Source organism: Callospermophilus lateralis, chromosome 4 (genome assembly GCF_048772815.1).
Source record: "Callospermophilus lateralis isolate mCalLat2 chromosome 4, mCalLat2.hap1, whole genome shotgun sequence".
NCBI lineage: Eukaryota > Metazoa > Chordata > Mammalia > Rodentia > Sciuridae > Callospermophilus > Callospermophilus lateralis.
In genome coordinates this window covers 33,464,251-33,483,366 of record NC_135308.1, presented here as the reverse complement: position 1 = coordinate 33,483,366, position 19,116 = coordinate 33,464,251, and positions in this window count along the sequence as shown.

Here is a 19,116-nt window from a genome sequence, read left to right as displayed (position 1 = left end):
GTGTAGTGTCCAGCTCCAGAGTCAAAATGCCTGGGTTTGACTTCTGGCTCCGCTACTTATCCATAAGACCTTGGAGTAGTTACCTAACTTGGGTAGTCTCCATTTTCTAATCTCTGACATGGAGCAGAGTTTTTGTGATAATTAACCTATATAACACAAATGAAGTGCTCAGTAAATTAAAGTAATAGCGATAATGATGATGATGATGATGATGATGATGATATGTTTCCAAAGATTAAAGATGTTTCTGATGGGTGTCAATTGTATCACTGGCTTTATAATTTCTAGAAAGTGCGGTTAACTCAAAGTATAGAGTTGTTCAGAAAAGAAAGAGCTCTGGCTGGCCAATGGACAAAACATATTTTGATATTCTGAAAGTAAAATGAAACTTGTGTAATAACCAATAGTATTTCATATTTTCTTAGTAAAACTATTGAATCAAGGAAAAGGGGAATCACTTCCTTCAAGAAGAAATGTAATTTGCTTATAAAGTAATGAGACTCCACAACAGTCAATCTTCTTATTTTTGAGTCACAACTAGAATGTTTACTCTGTGCTGGAAATAGGAAGCTTTGGTGAACCTAATGATTATGTCACTGGATGTCAGTTTAGGATAAACAAAAGTACACATACATTTATTAATATTTTCTTTGGCTTCAAGCACTGATACTAGAAATATGACCTAGCATATGTCACACTAGGTTTCACGTGATCACTAAAGTCATTATTTTCCCCAGATAGAATCTTCTATTTGATGACTCAAGTATTAATGAATTCAGCGCAGGATCTATTATTGTCAGAGAAAATCCTGGTGTATTTTCAGTTATTATCTCAGTTGATGATATAAATACGAATTTAAAAATGTAATCCTAATTCTTTTGAAGCTGGGTGAGATTTGTTTGCTCCATATCCTGCTCTCTATATGAAACCATTAGCATGTGTTATATTAATATAATACTTTCTAGAATTACATAACAGTCAGCAGTCCATAGCAGGAGAACATTTCTATGAAGGATGCTGTGCTTAAGGATACTAAGAGAAAACTATTCCAACTTTTTCCAAACAAAATGTTTTATGCTGATTTATATTAAAATCATAGAACTGAGAGTACAAAAAATAGTGGGAAGTGAAATCTGGCCGAGAGTGATACATAAAAGATGTTTAAAATTGTTGCCCGCTACAAACTTGATGCTAAATTGGGGCAGGAGTACATTATGTCCCTTTCTTAACCTTCTTTTGATAGGCTTTTAGACAGAGACATTAGTTCAGAGGATTTATGCCTAAGAATGAAGGCTGTGTCTCCATGAGGTGATAAATTAGATTAGATTATTTTTACATTCCGCAGACCAGAATATGATAATCTCAAGTAGTAAAAACATCGTCTGTGATGATAGGTGACCAGATGACCCTACAATACTAAATTGAGACCAATCACATTAACTCAAATGGGAACACATTTCCAAGTGACAGGAGAGGAAAACAGAAAAAAGAAGAGTGAAAGCATGAGGAGAACAGCTATTGGTCAGAGAATGGAGCCTCGTGAGGCTGAGGACCCCAGGAGCAGGGTTCACAGGGGCGTGCCTGTGGTTGTCTTCTCTGCAGAGTCCTTTAGTGAGTGACAGTAATTTGTGACAGTAGTTCCTGGCATGGTAAATTTTGTTGAGTCTCTGGTCTGTTTTGTTTCTTTCCTCTTTTTCTCTTAAAAAAAAAATCTCAGTTGTTTAGTGTTTGTTGATTTCATCTATTTCTTCTATCATCACAACTTGAGGCAGGTTTTATATTTCCCTTTGTTCATGGACGATGAACAGTGCCTTGTATTTGTGTAAATATTTGATAAATGTGGCACCTGTAACCTATGTCAGGCCTGTACCTGAGTAGACAGTAAGAGTCCAATAAACAGATAGCATCTTATACTTCTCAATGTATAGTAAGTAATTTCATGTCTTATCTGAGTCTTGAAAAAACCCTGGGAAGAAAGCAGAGCAGGTCTTGATGCCATTGTATAAGAGAATAAAGTGCATATAAATGAAGAAATGGGAACAATTTCCATAGCTGTCAGGAATAGAACTATAATTGGACCCTTCTTAATTTTCCTTTGCAGCTTCTCTTTACTTTGAGGCATCTAAAACAGAAAAGCAAGTGTTCATGACCCACTACCCTCTCCCAGAAACCTGGAGGGTCCTACCTTTTTTTAAAAATTTTAAAACAAAATTCACACCATGCATGGACGTTGAGTCTCCATAGCAGAGACCCTGAACCACAAGTCTACGAATCCCTGGGAGATTTACAGAAGGGAGACTGAAAATTCTTCAAAGTCACATGCAAATTGTGTATTTGAGTATTTTTCCAGAGTGTCTTTGGAGTTACCAGTAGGTAGCTTAAACATCACTTAAGTCAATCTTATACCGAAATCTTTTGAAGGTTTCCAGATTTCTAGTCTTTGCACTAGTAAGAGATGCAGGGTTATTTGTGAAACTCCAGTATTTCAATTTCATGAGATGTTTATTTACATTGGAATTTTATTAACGTAAATACATGGGAAATTCTTAGTCAAGAGGAATGTGAAGATAGATAAAGCGGATGCTCCATTTCATAGGGGTAAGGGTGGTGTTCTTGTGGATAATCAGATTTAACAGGAGGAGGCTCAGTGCAGTCAATATTAGGGATCCTCAAACTTTAGCATGCATTAAAGTTCCTTGAGAGCTTGCTAAAGCTTCTGACTCCTGGGGCCCATCATAGACATACTGACTTGGGGTCTCTGAGGGTGAAATCTTGTCATCTTTATGTTCAATGAGATTTGTAATACTGGTACCCACCAGTAGTCTACACCAGGAGAAAAAGTGTTGTTGAAGAATGTTACTTCTCCATTGCAAGAATCTCTCTTCATACATATAAGTTTAAGATTTGAAAAATTGTCACTAAATTCAAAACCATATACAGAGAAATGTGCAGCACGAACAAATACTTTGATGAATTCATCGTGTGGAAACACACTGTTATCACCCTCCATGTCAGCAAATAGACTTCTAACTTCCCAGGAGGCACCTCACCCCTAGCCTCCCAGTGAAGATTCTCCTGCCCTTCATTTTGAAAGTGCCACTTATTTTGCCTATTTTTGAATTTTGTGTAAATGGAATCATGCTATTATTTTGAGTTTGTTAACATCAGGTTATAGGAGCCATACAAGTTATTTTAACAGAGATCTTTAAAAATTTTTGTTTGCAGTGGAAGGGTTAAATCAAGGCCTTGCACATGCTAAGCACACATTCTACCTCTGCTCTACACCCCTAGCCTAGAGGTAATTTAATAAATTTCTAATCAGGTATTGAAGGACTGAGAAGGCCAAAAGAGACACCATGGAGAGAACAACCTCAGAATGCAATTATCATGTCTAGGACAGGGAAAGCAAAGAGAAGAAGTTGGAATTACCAAAATTTAGATATAAAGGAGGGATGCTGTGGAGCTAAATTCAGACCTCTGAGAAGATGTAGTGATTTTTTTGTGTGTGATGCATACATTGTATACTCTACCACTGAGCTATATGCCCAGCTAAATTGGGTTTCAATTTAAATAGCCTTTGCTGAAATAATCAGCAGTGGTTATTTTCTTTGCTCCTTATGAGGTTTGTGACATTCACCCATGTTAAATATATCAGTAGTTGATTTGTTTTTATTGTTACATAATATTCTGTTGTAGTAACATACTATAACTTATTCACCAATTTATTGTTGATAGACATTTGGGTTATTTCTATTTTTTTCTTATTATGAATAATAATGAGGATGATTGTTCTTAAACATGTTTCTGGGTGTGCGTGTACCTATGTTTCTGTGGGTATATGCTTAGAAATAAAATTGCTGGGTCAAAGGGATGCCTATCTATACTGAACTTATTATATAAGGCCAAGTGGTTGTCCAAAATGGTTTTAACAATGTATACTCTGAACAGTGATATATGAGAGTGATTAGTTCCTACTCATTCAAGGCAAGATTGATGTTTTCAATCTTTTAAATTTTAGCCAAACTGATGTGAGGATAGTAGTATGTGATTATTTTTATTTTCCTGACTACTAATGACAATGGGTACATGTTATATATTTTTTCCAGCCATTTTGATATCATCATTTGTAAAGTCTCTTCTCAAGTCTCTTGTATATATTTTTTTTTTGTTGTTGGGCTTTTCTTATTGATTTGTAATCACTCTTCCTTTATGCTGAATGAAAGTCTTTTATCAATATTCTTTTTCTTTGCTACCACTTACTGACCCTACTCTCTTCATAAAAACCAACATTTCCTAATTTTAATGAAGTACAATGTATCATTTTTCCATTCAATTCTAACTTAGGTTAGGACTCTGTGTCTTATTTAAGAAATCTTTCCCTATGGCCAGATTGTGAATGCTTTTTCTTAAATTATCCTTTAGATCTGTGCCCTCCAATACAGTAGCTACTGGCCATAAATGACTGTTATGTTTTGGATCTGGAATGTTCCCCAAAAGCTTATGTGTTGAAGACTTGGTCAAGGACTGGGGCTGTAACTCAGTGGTAGAGCGCTCGCCTTGTATGTGCGAGACCCTGGGCTCAATCCTCAGCACCACATAAAAAGAAATAAGTGGAATAAAGGTATTGTGTCCAACTACAACTGAAAAATAAATATTTTAAAAAGCAACGAACTGACCATCTTCTCATCTTTCTTCCTCCTTCCCCTTCTGCCATGATTATCTTCTGCTTCACCTCAGGCCCAGAGCAATAAAGCCTACCAATCATGGACTAAAACCACGAATCAAAATAAACTTTTCTTTCTGTAAGTTGTTTGTGTCAGGTGTTTGGTCATAGGAATAAAAAGCTGACTAACACGATGACTATTTAAATTTAAAGTAATTAAATTAAATTAAATTAAAACTACAGTTTTTCAGTTATACTAGCCACATTTCAAATACTTTAAAGCTGTACATGACTAGGGGCTAATATGCTATACAATATAGAATTATAGAACATTTCCACCATCTTAGAAAGTTCTATTGGACAACACTAATTTTTATTGTTCAGTTCTCATGTTTGGATCTGTAATTCACCAGGAATTAATGCTTATGTATGTGTTTGATAGTAGTCTAATTTTAGTTTTTTTTTTCCACATGAACCTCTAATTAATCCAGCACTGTTTATTCTTTTTACCACTGTTCTGCAGTGCTTAGTAATTTATGAAGTCTCCCTTTATCAATGGGGCTTTTATGGGATCTCTAAGCTGTTCTCATAGTCCATTTCTCTACTCTCATGCCAATGAATACCATATGGTCTTAATGACAATCCCTTTAAAATATATCTTTATATTTGGTAAAGCAATTTCTCCTCCTAAATTGTTCTTCCACTATGGCTTGGCTGTTCTAGGACTTTTATATACCTCCATGTATTTTTTTTTAGAAACTTAAAACAATCTCAAACTCAAAGAAAATTTCCAGCATAGTACAAAGAGCTCTTCTTTTCTGAGTCATCTAAGAATAAGTTGCTCATCACCCTGAGCACTTCAATGTATTTCTACAAACAAGGACATCCTCTTGCATCCTTATACAGCTATCAAAACCAAGAAATTTTTTCTGACACTTCATGATCATCTAATCTTTAGACCCCCTTCAAGTCTTATCAGTTATCCTAAGGATTCAGTCTAGGACCACCCATTGCCTTTAGCACATGTGTCTTTAGTCTCTATCAATCTAGAACCTTTCTTCAGTTTTTTCTTGAATTTTATGCCCTTGACACTGTCTGAAATTATTTTATAAAATGTTCAATCTGGGTTTTTTTCGTGTGTGTGTGTTTGATCATTATTACATTTAGGTTGTACATCTTTGGCAGAAATATCACAAAATCAGTGCTGTGTTTTTGCATACTTCACTTGACCACCCTGCTTCATACCTGTGCCCCTCTGCACCGACACATTTCTCAGCCTGTTATGGAGTGCATGACTTTGATTTGTGCCATTATTAGTCATACCAACTAAGCATTGATTCAGGTAACGTCTGCTTCTGCACTGTAGAGTTCTCCCCCTCACTCCATGCCAACAATTTTTGGGAAGTATTCTTGGACAAGATGCTTCGGAATTATGTGAAGGCAATCTGCTTCTATATGTCTGATGTATTTATTTATTTATTTATATCAATTTGGATGGAGTGTTCCTTGTGTTACACAATGGACTACAATCTGTTACTACTTATTTCAATGTTCAAATTGCCCTAGATTAGGTCAAATACAAAAATAAATGGAGATGTAAACGTGGATGTTAGATTCTCAATCTGTCATCTGAGAGGTTCTGAGGGTAGTGACACCCCAATAGCAGTAAGAACCAAATCTTGGACTCCAGTTGTCCTAATTTCTACATCATTTTATATATACTGAAAACAGTGAGTTCACAGTGATACCATTAATTGCAATTCATTAACTAGGCTCCATTCTAGTTTCCCCTCTGCATATTTGTAACTCTCCGACAGTGAGAAACTTGGCCCCCATTATTCTTTTTATTTATTTATTTATTTTTTATTAGTTACACATGACAGTACAAGGATCTTGACAATTCATACATTTGAATCAAATGGGGTATAATCTCTCATTTTTCTGATTGTACAGGTTGCAGAACCACATTGGTCATCCAGTCACCTATGTACATACAGCAATAATAATTTCTATTATATTCTGCTGCCCTTCCTATCCCCCTTTCCCCTCCCCTCCCCTCCCACTACATCTCTCTACCCAATCTAATGTGACACACTTCTTTTTTTTTCTCCTCACCACATCATACATGTATTCTGTATAACGATGAGGGTCTCCTTCCATCTTCCGTGCAATTCCCCTTCTCCCTCCTTTTCCCTCCCACCTCTCTTCCCTATTTAGTGGTAATCTTGATTAATCTTCCAGAATACGCTAAATCTCCTGTTGTCATTGTCAGTCCCTCTGCTCCTCATGAGGGGTAGTTCTTAAACTTCTTGGGTTCTATCTAATACCTGTGCTGGGCCTTGCAGCCCTCACTCCACTTGGTTCTCCTTGCCCCTCGTAGGCTAAAGCTCCCTGTCAGGGGCCCTCTTTCCCCACAGGCCAAGCCTCTCCTACCTCACTTGAGATATGGCCACCCTTATCAGACCACCCTGCTCCATACCTGTGCCTTTCTGCACCAACACCTTTCTCAGCCTGTCATGGATTCCGCACTCTGCACCAGGCTTCCCTGCTACTTGGTCATCCTCCTAGTCCTGCTTGGGCTTTGGCATCTTGTGCTGGGGCCCCCTCCCAATGTGGAGGCTCTCCTCACCTCATGCCAGGCTGTGTCCCCATGAAGATGCTCTTCTTCTGCACTTGTGCTCCACCTTCTGCATGGGACCTCCCTCTCTGCTCATTCCTGTCTTATCCCACTTGGGCTCTCCTAACCTGTGCTGAGATGCCCTGTTATCCAGATGTCCTCCTTATCCCACCTGAGCTCTGAACTCAAAGAAATATCCAAACGTGGAATAATAGTCTTAAAGAACATCAGAGGTAAAGGGATCTTTAGAGAACACCTTGGATCACAGAAAAGTTCATACGCATGCGCAAAAGACAAAACCTTCTTTCAAATGATTTGGAGATGAAGAGTTCTGATCTCCTGAAGCTCACTCAGCAGCCATAGTCTCACCTAGAGGGACCCAGGACCCCAGGCTAAGAATCTCCATCAACTTCTCCTTTTGAAAGGTGAGGAAACTACAGCTCCATGAGAAAAGTGATAGAATTCACAATCCCTGAAGCGTTGTTTCTATGAGTTAAAGGACCAGGGCATAGAAGAAACCCTTTGTATACCAACTCACTCTGCAATGAAGTTTTGCCTCTTATTTCCCTTGTATTTTATTCTCATCTTCGACTCACCATCTATACTAGCTTCTCGTCAGGATTGCTATTGGTAATAAGTCCTATAATACGTAAATTCTTCCTGTGCTTAATAGAGGATTATTATGTCTACAATGCAGTTCCCCAGGCAACAGTAACTCTATAAGCCAAGCTTGGAACCATCCTTTTCCATTCATTTGCTACTTCCTTTTGTGGATACCCTATTCACCCATCACCTTTGTGCCCAAGTATTCCATTTGTGTTCAGTGCCCAGAGCTTTCCACCACTCCCACTATGGCAGGGTAAGTTAGTGGTAGTGGGAAGCATGGGGTGGGGGAAAATGCTGACTTGGGATCTCAGATGTGTTGTTGGCAGTTAAAGATCCTATTCTCCAGTCACAGCTCTGGGTTTCCTACTGATTATCACTGTCATGCCCCAGCCAGTTTTTCTTTTTTCTTCTTCTTTTTTTTGGGGGGGTGGGGTAGGGAAGGCGCATCAGGGATTGAACTCAGGAACACTTGACCACTGAGCCACATCCCCAACCCTATTTTGTATTTTATTTAGAGACAGGGTCTCACTGAGTTGCTTAGTGTCTCACTAAGTTGCTGAGGGTGTTTTTTTTTAAAGAAGTTTTTTATTCTAATTTGTAATTTATGACAGCAGAATGCATTACGGATCATATTATACATATAGAGCACAATTATCATATCTCCGGTTGTATACAAAGTATATTCACACCATTCGTGTCTTCACACATGTACTTAGGGTAATGATGTCCATCTCATTCCACCATCTTTGTTACATCCCTTACTCCCTCCTCCCTCCCCTTTGTGCTATCTAGAGTTTGTCTAATCTTCCCATGCTCCCCCTCCCAACCCCACTATGAATCAGTCTCCTTATATCAGAGAAAATATTTGCAATTTGGTTTTTCAACATTGGCTATCTTAGCATTATCTTCTCCAACTCCATCCACTTACTTGCAAATGCCATAATTTTATTCTCTTTTATGATGAGTAATATTCCATTATATATATATACCACATTTTCTTTATCTATTCATCTACTGAAGGGCATCTAAGTTGGTTCCACAGTTTAGCTATTGTGAATTGTGCTGCTATAAACATTGATGTGCCTGTGTCCATGTAGTATGCTGTTTTTAAGTCCTTTGGGTATAGACCAAGGAGTGGGATACCTGGATCAAAAGGTGGCTTCATCCCAGTTTACCAAGGAATGCTGAGGTTGGCTTTGAACTCATGATCCTCTTCCCTCAGCCTCCCAAGCTGTTGGAATTACAGGTGTGTGCACTGTGTCCTGCTCTCAGCCAGTTTTTCTGTCTCAGAAAATGGAATCTCCATCCTACCCATTGCTCAAGTCAGAAATATCTGGGAGTCATTTTAAATTTTTTACTCCCTATAATTTCTGTACTCAATTCTTTTTTCCCTAAATATTGTTTTAGTAGTTGGTAGATCTTTATTTTAATTTTTTATTTATATGTAGTGCTGAGAATCGAACACAGTACCTCACACATGCTAGGCAAGTGCTCTACCACTGAATCACAACCCATTTATTTATCCATCTCTCCTGTTCATCCAAACCCATTACATCATACCTTGTTGGACATCTGTTGGATTGGTCCCCTCCAATTTGCTCCCAGATCAAAGGACTCTCAGGCTGGTTTCCTACACAGTCAGAATAATTCAATCTCATCACAATTATCCGAGTTGATTGCATTTCTCTCCTTCTCACCTGTGTTTATGCCACTTTGGGTATTTTGCTTTGTTCCTGGTACAAGTTAAGCTCTCTCCAGACTCTGGTGCTTTTAAAAAATTAAAATTTTGGCAATACTATGGATTGAATCCAGGGCTTTGCACACACTAGGCAAGTATTCTACCACTGAGCTGATACCTGCCTCCGAGATCAGGAACCGTACCTCCCACCATCACCATGGTGTTGAAGATTAAACACCTGAGAAACCCAGAGGCAAGAGTAGAAAGCAAGTTTTATTTAAGAAAAGAGACAAGGATTAGAAGTAGCCAACTTTTTCCAAGAGAATGGGTGCCCAAGGGATTGGGTGTGTGTTTTGCTCTTTTATAAACCCCCAGAACCCCCATCTTCTCTTTCTTCTTCTTATAATACCTAAGGGCAGGAAGGGGCAGAAGCACAGGGGGTAATTGTTAGCAACTCCTTGTGCTGGGAAGTGGGATCCCTCCCAGAGGTTAGCTGTTAGCAGCCGGTTGTCTTTTCTTTGATAACCAGCCCTCATCTTCTCACCCCCATCATTCATACTACACTGCCTGCCGGACCTTCCACCCCCTCCCTCAGTTTGTTGAGGAATGTGACATTTCCTGTCCCCTCAGGCCAGGCAGGGCTGCAGGTGGATTGCTTTTTGGCAAAGAAACCTTGTGGGGAGTCAGTACAGTGGGCTCATTTTATAGAATTATTCTCCTCACCTTGTGTTCCCCCATCCTCGTCTATTTGTCCCCTTACAGAGCTATACCCTCAGCCCCTAGTCTCTGGTTCTTCACAAGGTATTCGCCTGGATGGATGAAACTCTTCCCCCTATTTCACAGTTCTTCTCATAATAGTACATTAATTTGTTTGTTTGTCAACTGTATCCCTCCCCCACGCCCACCCAGACTGGTCTCCTTAAGGACAGAGACTGTTTGCTTCACCAGTGTATGCCAGGTGCTGGGCTGTATATATGCTAGTGTATTACTGGTGTTCACTGTTTAGAATGTGTGCTGCAATGATACTGTAAAATATTAATCTGTATTTTCTCTGCAATTCCCCCCCCCAACACACACACCCATAGTGACACACACAAACAAATCTTAGGGGAAAAAAATTCTTATTATTTTTCCAGAGTTGAACCTAGATCTGGAGGCTTTGGACTATTTGGGAGGAGACTGCTGGAGATTCCAATAGAAAGAAAAATAGTTCTTAAATTTTCTTAAGCATTTTTGGAGGGTGGGGGGTACCAGGGATTGAACTCAGGGGCACTCCACCACTGAGCCACATCCCCAGCCCTATTTTGTATTTTATTTTGAGACAGAGTCTCACCAAGTTGACTAGGACCTCATTAAGTTGAAGAGGCTGGCTTTGAACTTGCAATCTTCCAGCCTCAGCCTCCTGAGCCACTGGGATTATAGGCATGTCCCTCATCATGCCTACCCTTTCTTAAGCTTTAAGAGCCAAGATCTTGGCCTTGGTCTCAACAAGAGATGCGGAACAATTCTCAAGGATTCCTAAGAGTAAACTGACACCATTCTCTGCCCACAAAAGTTGGGGCAGGGTTGCGTGTGGGTGCTTTATGTAGAGGGAGAAGTTGGGATCTGGAGGGCAGCGAGGGAGTAGGTCTCCTATATCTTCCGCCATCCTGTGCTTCTTCTCCAGATAAACTTTGGTTGGGGGGGGGCATGGTTAGAAGTTATCTGCATCTGCTTCCTGATGAGGGGCAGAAATGAGAGCCAAGATCCACACTGCCCCTCCCTGAGCCAGTGTGGTGGGGCGGGGTAACATCAGGGTATTGGAGAAGGTCTGAGACAGTGGCCAGCAAGGGCTGGAAGTGGTGATAAGACATGGAGGGCCTCTGGGTTGAGTGAGGAAAGTGCCTCAAAGTTCCCGGGAGGCCAAGGCAACGGTTCCATTTCTGTGGAGGTCAGTGGAGACTGAAGCCCACAACTGGAGGCAAAAAGGCCATGCACCCCTATGGGCTGTTTCTAAGGGTCCAACTCCTTCTCAAGGACACAATGTTACCTTCTACCCTACAATTTAGAAGAAGGTTTCCCGTCCTGGGCAGGAGGAGGGTGGGGGCAATTCTGAGCCCACTAGTTTCAAACCTGAAATGACCGGGTCTGTGTTTCTTTGGCTGGACAGTATAAGAGCTCAAAGTAGAAGTTAAATCTAAATTCTAGAAAAATAAGAAAATTTATATTTTCATTTTGCTCACCTGGGTTTTGTGGCCTAAAAGCATTGTTCTGACTACAGAAGAATTAATGCCTGATACCTTTGAAAGCGTCCTGGCTTCCCAGAGGGCCATCTCCACAAGTAACTCTTGTTCTGTGGATTTCCCTACAGCTGGAGGCTATTGGCTATGCACCTGCAAGTTTTTAAATTTATGTTTCCATGAATTTCTAATGTGTTCCCCATATGATATCAAACCTTTTGAACCAAGAACTGTGTTTTCCATCTGCTTTGGAATCTTCATAAAGACTTATACAGTGGTTTTCTTGGAACCACTCTATGTATTTTTAAATGCCTGATTAGCTTCCTTTAGTGTTTTTATTTTTCCTTCCTTTCTCTGTCTTTGACTTGCTCTTCCCAGAGCAAGTTCTTTTTAAAATTTTCTTTTTCTTAAAAAAAAAAAAAAAATCTAGTGTCGATGGCAGGAGCGGCTTCGATACACTAGAGATGGAGGCATCACGTGTGATACCCAACTAGCGTGGACAATCAGGTGGGTCGGACCATTTAGTCCCTTTTCTGTTGCTATAACAGAATTTCCAGACCCAGTAATTAATAAAGCATAAAGTTTTATTTGGCTCACATTTTTGAAGGCTGGGAAGTTCAAGATTGGCCATATTTGGTGAGGTCTTTTTGCTAGTGGGGACTCTGCAGCCAGGCCCAAGAGGTGCATGGTGAGGTTCAGCAAGCATGCTAACCTGGGGTCTCTTTGTCCTTTTAAAAAGCCTCTACTATCCCCCTCTCAACTAATCTTAATCACCTCCCAAAGGCCCCACCTCTGAATACCATTAACACATGACTCTGAGAATTAAATTCATCATGAGTTTTGGAGGGAACATACACCCAAGGCAACTGCGAAGCCACGGCTTACTGACTCTTAGCAGGGATTCAGACTCCTTATCACAGGACTTGGCGAAGTCTAGCTTATAGAGAACACAGTCCATAGTTTCTGCATGACCTTGTTACCTGTTTTGAATGGCTCTGGAGGTAAGAAGGGTTTTACATTCTGAAACCGTTGAAATGAAACCAAGAGAAGAATGATATTTTGCAGTATGTGAACATTACAAGAATTTCACATTTCCACGTCCATAAATAAAGTTTTACTGAATGCAGACAGTCTCTTTAGTTTACCTGGTGTCCTCAACTGCTTTTACATAACAACAACAGGGCTGAGGTTAGGCATAGATACAGCAGAGAACCCAGAGCCACCAACTAAACATATTCACTACTGGCCCTTCACAGTTCAAGGTGTCACCCATTGCTCTTTGGAAGGATAATGATTGCTACATCAGAGAGCTTTTGTGTGGATTAAATAAATATTAGATATAAAAATGGAACCATCTGGAACATGTCAATGGTTATTGAACCTTATCACATTCCCTAAAACTGCTACCTTTGCTCCCCAGAGGCTTTGGAGCACAACACAGAGCATTTTCAGAGTCAGACAGATTAGATGGGCAAACTAAATGTGCTTCGTGTTCTACTTAATAAACCTGCTAGAAATGTCCTAGGATTCATTCAAACCTAGACGCTGCTGCATTCATTTGATAAGCCTCTGATATGCAGCATAGAAATCACAAAACCGAGTTTAATAATTGATGGGCAACAACCCAATCATTGGGGAAGACAAGTTTGCTCCTAAACTATTCCCACGGATCCAGGAGGTACAGATTGCGGTTAGAAGGGTTTGTACCTTGCCTTTCCAAGGTGATTCTAATTTTGAATCTTCTCCGAAGTGACTCCCAAGTTTCAGATAATTTTATGTTCATCTGGCCACTAGAGAGCACTTCAAGACTAACAAAGCTTGGTGTGTGCGCTCAGGCCTCCGTTTGAACCCTGGTCTCCCGTGATTGAGGGGTGGCGCATCTAGTTGCTGCGCCATCTAGCTACCAGCAGAGGCTCACAAATGGCCATCAAGGCTGATGGATGCATTTTGTGAAGCTTAGTGACCTGTGGTAGTGATAATGAAGTATTCTGATGCTCAGATAACATTTTATTCTGTCACTATGGTTTTCTGCCTCTAGTGACATCACCTAATTTGTACTGCTTTACGGCGTATTTCTAAGGCGAGCTTTTTCGCCAGGGTCCCGTTTCCTTATTGCTGCTACTCTCTTCTGTCAGATTGAATTTCTCTCAAAGAGAAAATATTGCTTGATATTGATTCCAGTGCACGAGATAATTTCAGGTTCTCACTCTGCAGTTCATCCAAAGCCCTGTTTAAAATCTCGAAGAGGTTTTCCAAGGCTAAGAGGCACAGTTCAAAAGAACAGTTCTTAAATGTGTTTAAAAGACCCTTGGCTACATTTTCTGATGTTTCATCAGCAGTTTGCACTGATACACTTTCCATTGTTATTACAGCTGAACCATATCATAGGGAGTTGTACCAGCAAGACCATCAAGTTTTCTAAAAAGCTATAAAGCTTTGATGTTTTCTGGCCTATTTCTTACTGTGCTCTTAAAAATGTTTAGCTTCTGCTGAGCCAAATGTGTACCTCCAAAGGCAAACGCAGTGAAAAACTCTTCAAGCATCCCAGTTGCTGCTGCAATATCCATCTATCCAGCAGGAGGATGAGCTTCTGTTTGGATGAAGCGAGGGGGGGAGTTCTTTGTGATGTGCATTGCGAATGAATAATACTGGCCTTCAGCTGGGCTTTTGCCCATCAGCACTGGGGTCTAGCTGTGGATACAGAAGAAGGATCTGCTTTCCTGACCACTGCTTATGAGTGTTTCTCAAAGCCATTCCATTCTGCTATTATTGTTTGCATCAAAGAGAAATCAAAGGCATCAGTTCTAGCCCTGATTCCTCAAATGATGGAGGCATTTATAAGGATGGGTTTTCAGGGGATTTCTTTGATGTTTTAAAAAATCCTAAATAATTTCTCCCTCTTTTGAATGACACTTGACTCTCAAGAAAAGAATGTTTCTGCATGCGAAATGTCAGCTCTGTCTAATAATAACCTGCTTAATGTGCCACGAAAATCGCTAATAGAATTTGCCACCATTTTTGTAAAATGAAGTTCCTTCCTCTGTATGGGTGCCTGGCTCATAGAAACTGGCTAGAATAGTGGCAGACTGTTACCAACAAAACGGATTGCTTTAAAATGAAATCACGCTTGAAGATGTAAACTTGCTATCTCACCTTTTGCCAACACATGCCGTTTGCGCTGTGACATGAGAACAGCAAGGGGACAGAATAGGCTATTAACAAAGGCTTTCAAGAAGGACATCCTCTGGGTTTGCAGGGAGCCATGAATATGAAAATATAAAGGAGTGGAATTGAAGATAAGGAATTTTACGTGTTTGTGTGTGGGTGGGGTATGCATTATTGTGCACATATTGTTGGTTTAGTTTGTAGTGATCAGTCTCTAAGCCACAATCTTCTTATTCAGTCCTAGAAGGTGTCCTGCATACTCTTATTTTTGTCATGTGACACTTTTTGGGTGGATGACATTTATCTAAAAGGTAATGTGAGCCCTGCAATTTCAATAAGAACTGAAGTACAAAGCAGAAAGTTTATATACGTGTGGACGTATGTATATTTGTTTGCCTGAAACCCCATGGTTCTCAGGGGCTGGGATTATGTTAAGCGCATATGAACATTTCATATTTAGAGTATGCAAAGAGATGGCAATCACTCTTCCTTGTCTGGACTTTGTTCCAGAAACAAAGTACAGATTTCCTCCAATGGACTATTTCTCCCCTTGTTGTGCAACTTTTTATACCAAGATTGAAATGCGAATGATTTTGTGTGTCTGAGCAGACTCCTCTTCTTTGCATCTTATAAGTTGCACTTCTTCGAAACATGAAACTGGAATATTAACTGAATATGTAGCAAAGTGGAAGTAATGATGAAGGGAGCTGGGATACTCCTGTGTCCACAACCTTCTTCTCAGGTGGGTAGGAAGGACTTTTTTTTTTTTTTTAAGATTAAAAGACACACAAAAATAATGGTCTGCTTTGGGGCAGCTCTTTCATTGTTGTTTTATTTGGCTACTTACTGAACCATTAAATATTGCTTAAGGTGGCTATGTTGTTTTCTCTTCAGCAAAGGGGACGGGGGTGCGAGGGCTGATTTGGCTTTCTTTATGCTCCTTGAAGGCTTAGCAGAGCGCCTTCCAAGGAGGCTCACAATAACAGTTGTGGTTTGATTCATAGATTCTAAGACTGTTTATGAGCAGTGTGGTAGGGAGAAAATCTCACCAGATCAGTTGTTTGAACGGCAGCAAGCCAAGTAATCTTTCTGGGCCACTATTTCCTCATCTGTAAAAAGAAGGGGCTGGACTTCGTGATTGCTAAGGTCACTTCCAGCTCTGTAAATTCTATGCTTTTAAAAAATGCTCCGATCCTGAAAGGAGAACATCTTGGGTTTCCAGACAAAAGAGCCCAGGGTGTATTTATGTTTGACCTCCTACCACATTCTGACTTTCTACTCTAATGAATCCGGGTTTATTCTTTACTGAAATGGCTCAGCTCCAGGAGCCCTTGGTGCGATTCTAACACTGTGTCGATATTGATTTTTCTTGCAGGATAGTGGTTACTGTAACCACCAAACTATTAAATCTCTCTCCTTTTCGTGAGGCTGATTCCACCAGTGCCATTCCACTCCCTTCGGTTGATATTTAACTCAATCCAGGGCTAATTTGAAGGTGCATTACTAGGATCACACTGTCTTAAAATGCTTCATGGCTGACAGATTTCTACCTTTCATCATCTTAGAGTTGTCTATCAAGCACTGAAGCAGACAGAAGTGGTCAAAGATGGGGCCTGGCCTTGTTACTGCCATGTTCTCCTTCACTTCCTATATGAAAGCTGAGGATTTCTTTGTGTGAACAGGGTCAACAGTGATTCATATAGGATAGGCTTCCTTCCTCATGTTGTTTGTTCACCTTGGTAAAAGACATCTTTTCATCTCATCATGCTAACAACACATTGCTGTTATCATGGCAGGATTACAGATGATACCCTCAAAACACACATCCATAGCCAGGACTGGTGGCACACACCTGTAATCCCAGTGGCTTGGGAGGCTGAGGCAGGAGGATGGCAAACTTGAGGCCAGCCTCAGCAATTTAGCAAGGCCATGAGCAATGTAGTGAGATTCTATCTCAAAATAAAAAATAAAAAAGGGCTAGGAATATGGCTCAGTGGTTAAGCACTCCTGGGTTCAATCCCTGGTACCAAAAAGTACACACACACACACACACACACACACACACACACACACACATGCCCAACACTAGACTATTAATTTGACTCTTGCCTTTTCATTTTAGAAATTTCCACCCATCGAGCTTCCCAGTTCGCTGAGGAAAGGCACACCATGTCAAACCGGTGATGATAGCCATTAACTTCCAAATAAAATTTAACACGACTTTCATTTACGATTCTCAGGCATTTACCTTATTACATCAGTTAAAATACACACTACAAAATGAGAGAACTCTGATGTCAATAAAGAATTCTACACTCACGACCTTGTTGATTACCCTCCAGGAGATTCCATGGTGACCTCAGAGGAGAGGGTGTAATTTAATGAGATGGTTAATATTTCTATAAAACCAGCAATCTGATAAATTCTTTTTAGGTAGGCACTTCCACAGAACTAGCATAAGTGACGGTTCCACCTGAAGCATTATCTTTTCTTGTACAACACTGAAAGCTTACATGCTGCTCGACAAATTTGAATTTTAAAAAGTAAGAATGATTGGCACTTGGTAACTTACACAGAAATATAAAGTGGTACAAGAAAATTGCCCATTTCTTTTAGATTTACATTTTATGTATTTTTTTTCTTTTAAGAAGTGATAAGACATGTAATTTCCATCAACTTCAACCAGTTATGTATGAAAGAGGCTACAAGTTCAGCTCTGTAGAGGAAAAGCAAGTCATGGGGAGAGCTGTTGCACCACAAAAAGGCAGACGGCTTTCCCAGCTGCCGTCCATTATGGTGCCGTAAATGGTCATTTTCAAGCCAAGACTAAAATCCTAAGAATCAGATTCTTTCCCCTTGGAAACAATTCTTTTTGCCCTTGATTCCCTGTATTCTATTTCTCCATGTCTACTAAAACAAGAAGAAAAAGGAGGCAGAGGAATATAGCTATAGTTCACAGACTTACCTTTATGAGTTGGATGCTCTAAGCAATTTGGTACAATTTGGCAAAATTACTTTCTATTAATTTGTTCATTTAGTCAACAAATATTTTCTGATTATATAATAGCAAAGCACCCAGACCTGTGCATATGCCACATTAACATTTCCTCATAGATCATTAAAGTTTCAAAGATGTGGAATGATGAAGGCAATTGGTAGCCTCAATTTATAATAAAAATCTTATTAGAGGAAAAGAAAGGTGCTGGTGGTAGTGGTGGTGGGGTAGCTCATGAAAATTGAAGGGAGATCAGTAGAGTAGGTGAAAGGGACCAGGAGGAGGGAAAGGGGATATATTGGGGAATAATATTGGCCAAATTATATTATTATATTGTGTTTATGTAGGAATATGTAACTAAAAGTCCTCCCATTATGTGCAACTATAATGCACCAATAAAGAACATGGGAAAAAATCCTATTTAGGAATCATGCTTCCCCCACACCGCTAGAGCAATATTCTGTCATGTCTATTTGCAATCTGTTTTCCTTTCATTGAACACAAATATCTGACCTCATGATTTAACACATGTAAAAATTGTATAAATTGACAAGACCACATATTTAATATTTTTCCTAGAATTTTCATTGACTTTTTCTTGTTTTAGTATATACTATACAATCCTTCCCTTTCTCAGGGTTTAAACACTTTCCTCCAGCTTGGGCTGCAACCTGGAAAACAAAACCACCTTTCTTTCGAAAAATAGTCAAAGTGGTATTTTCCTTCTTTGTCCAACTATCTGTTGAGCTCCTGATGACCACTAAACTAAGAACAAAGATATTGCAGTGGACAACTTATATTAACAATTATTTTGTTAACTGGGCCAACAATGAAATTTTAGTTCTGCATTTATTGGGGGAGGTGTGGGGAGCAAGGACTGGTTTATCTTACTCACTGTGGCACTTGCAGCATTAGAATATAGCAGAGAGTTAATAAAAAAAATGATTGAATGAAAGTTGTCAACCTCCTAGAGACTCCAAGCATGTAAGAGCTTTTTGAAGGTCACTTGGGTAGTAAGAAGTAGTTAGAATTCAAAGTGTGGCAATCCTGCAGCCTGTGTCCTTTTCCCCATGACATACTTGATGCACAGATTGGCTCTCTCTAGACCCCTTCCCTCCATCTCCTTGGTTCAATGCATATCCTTTCTTGGCAAACAGGAGGTGGGATAAAGAG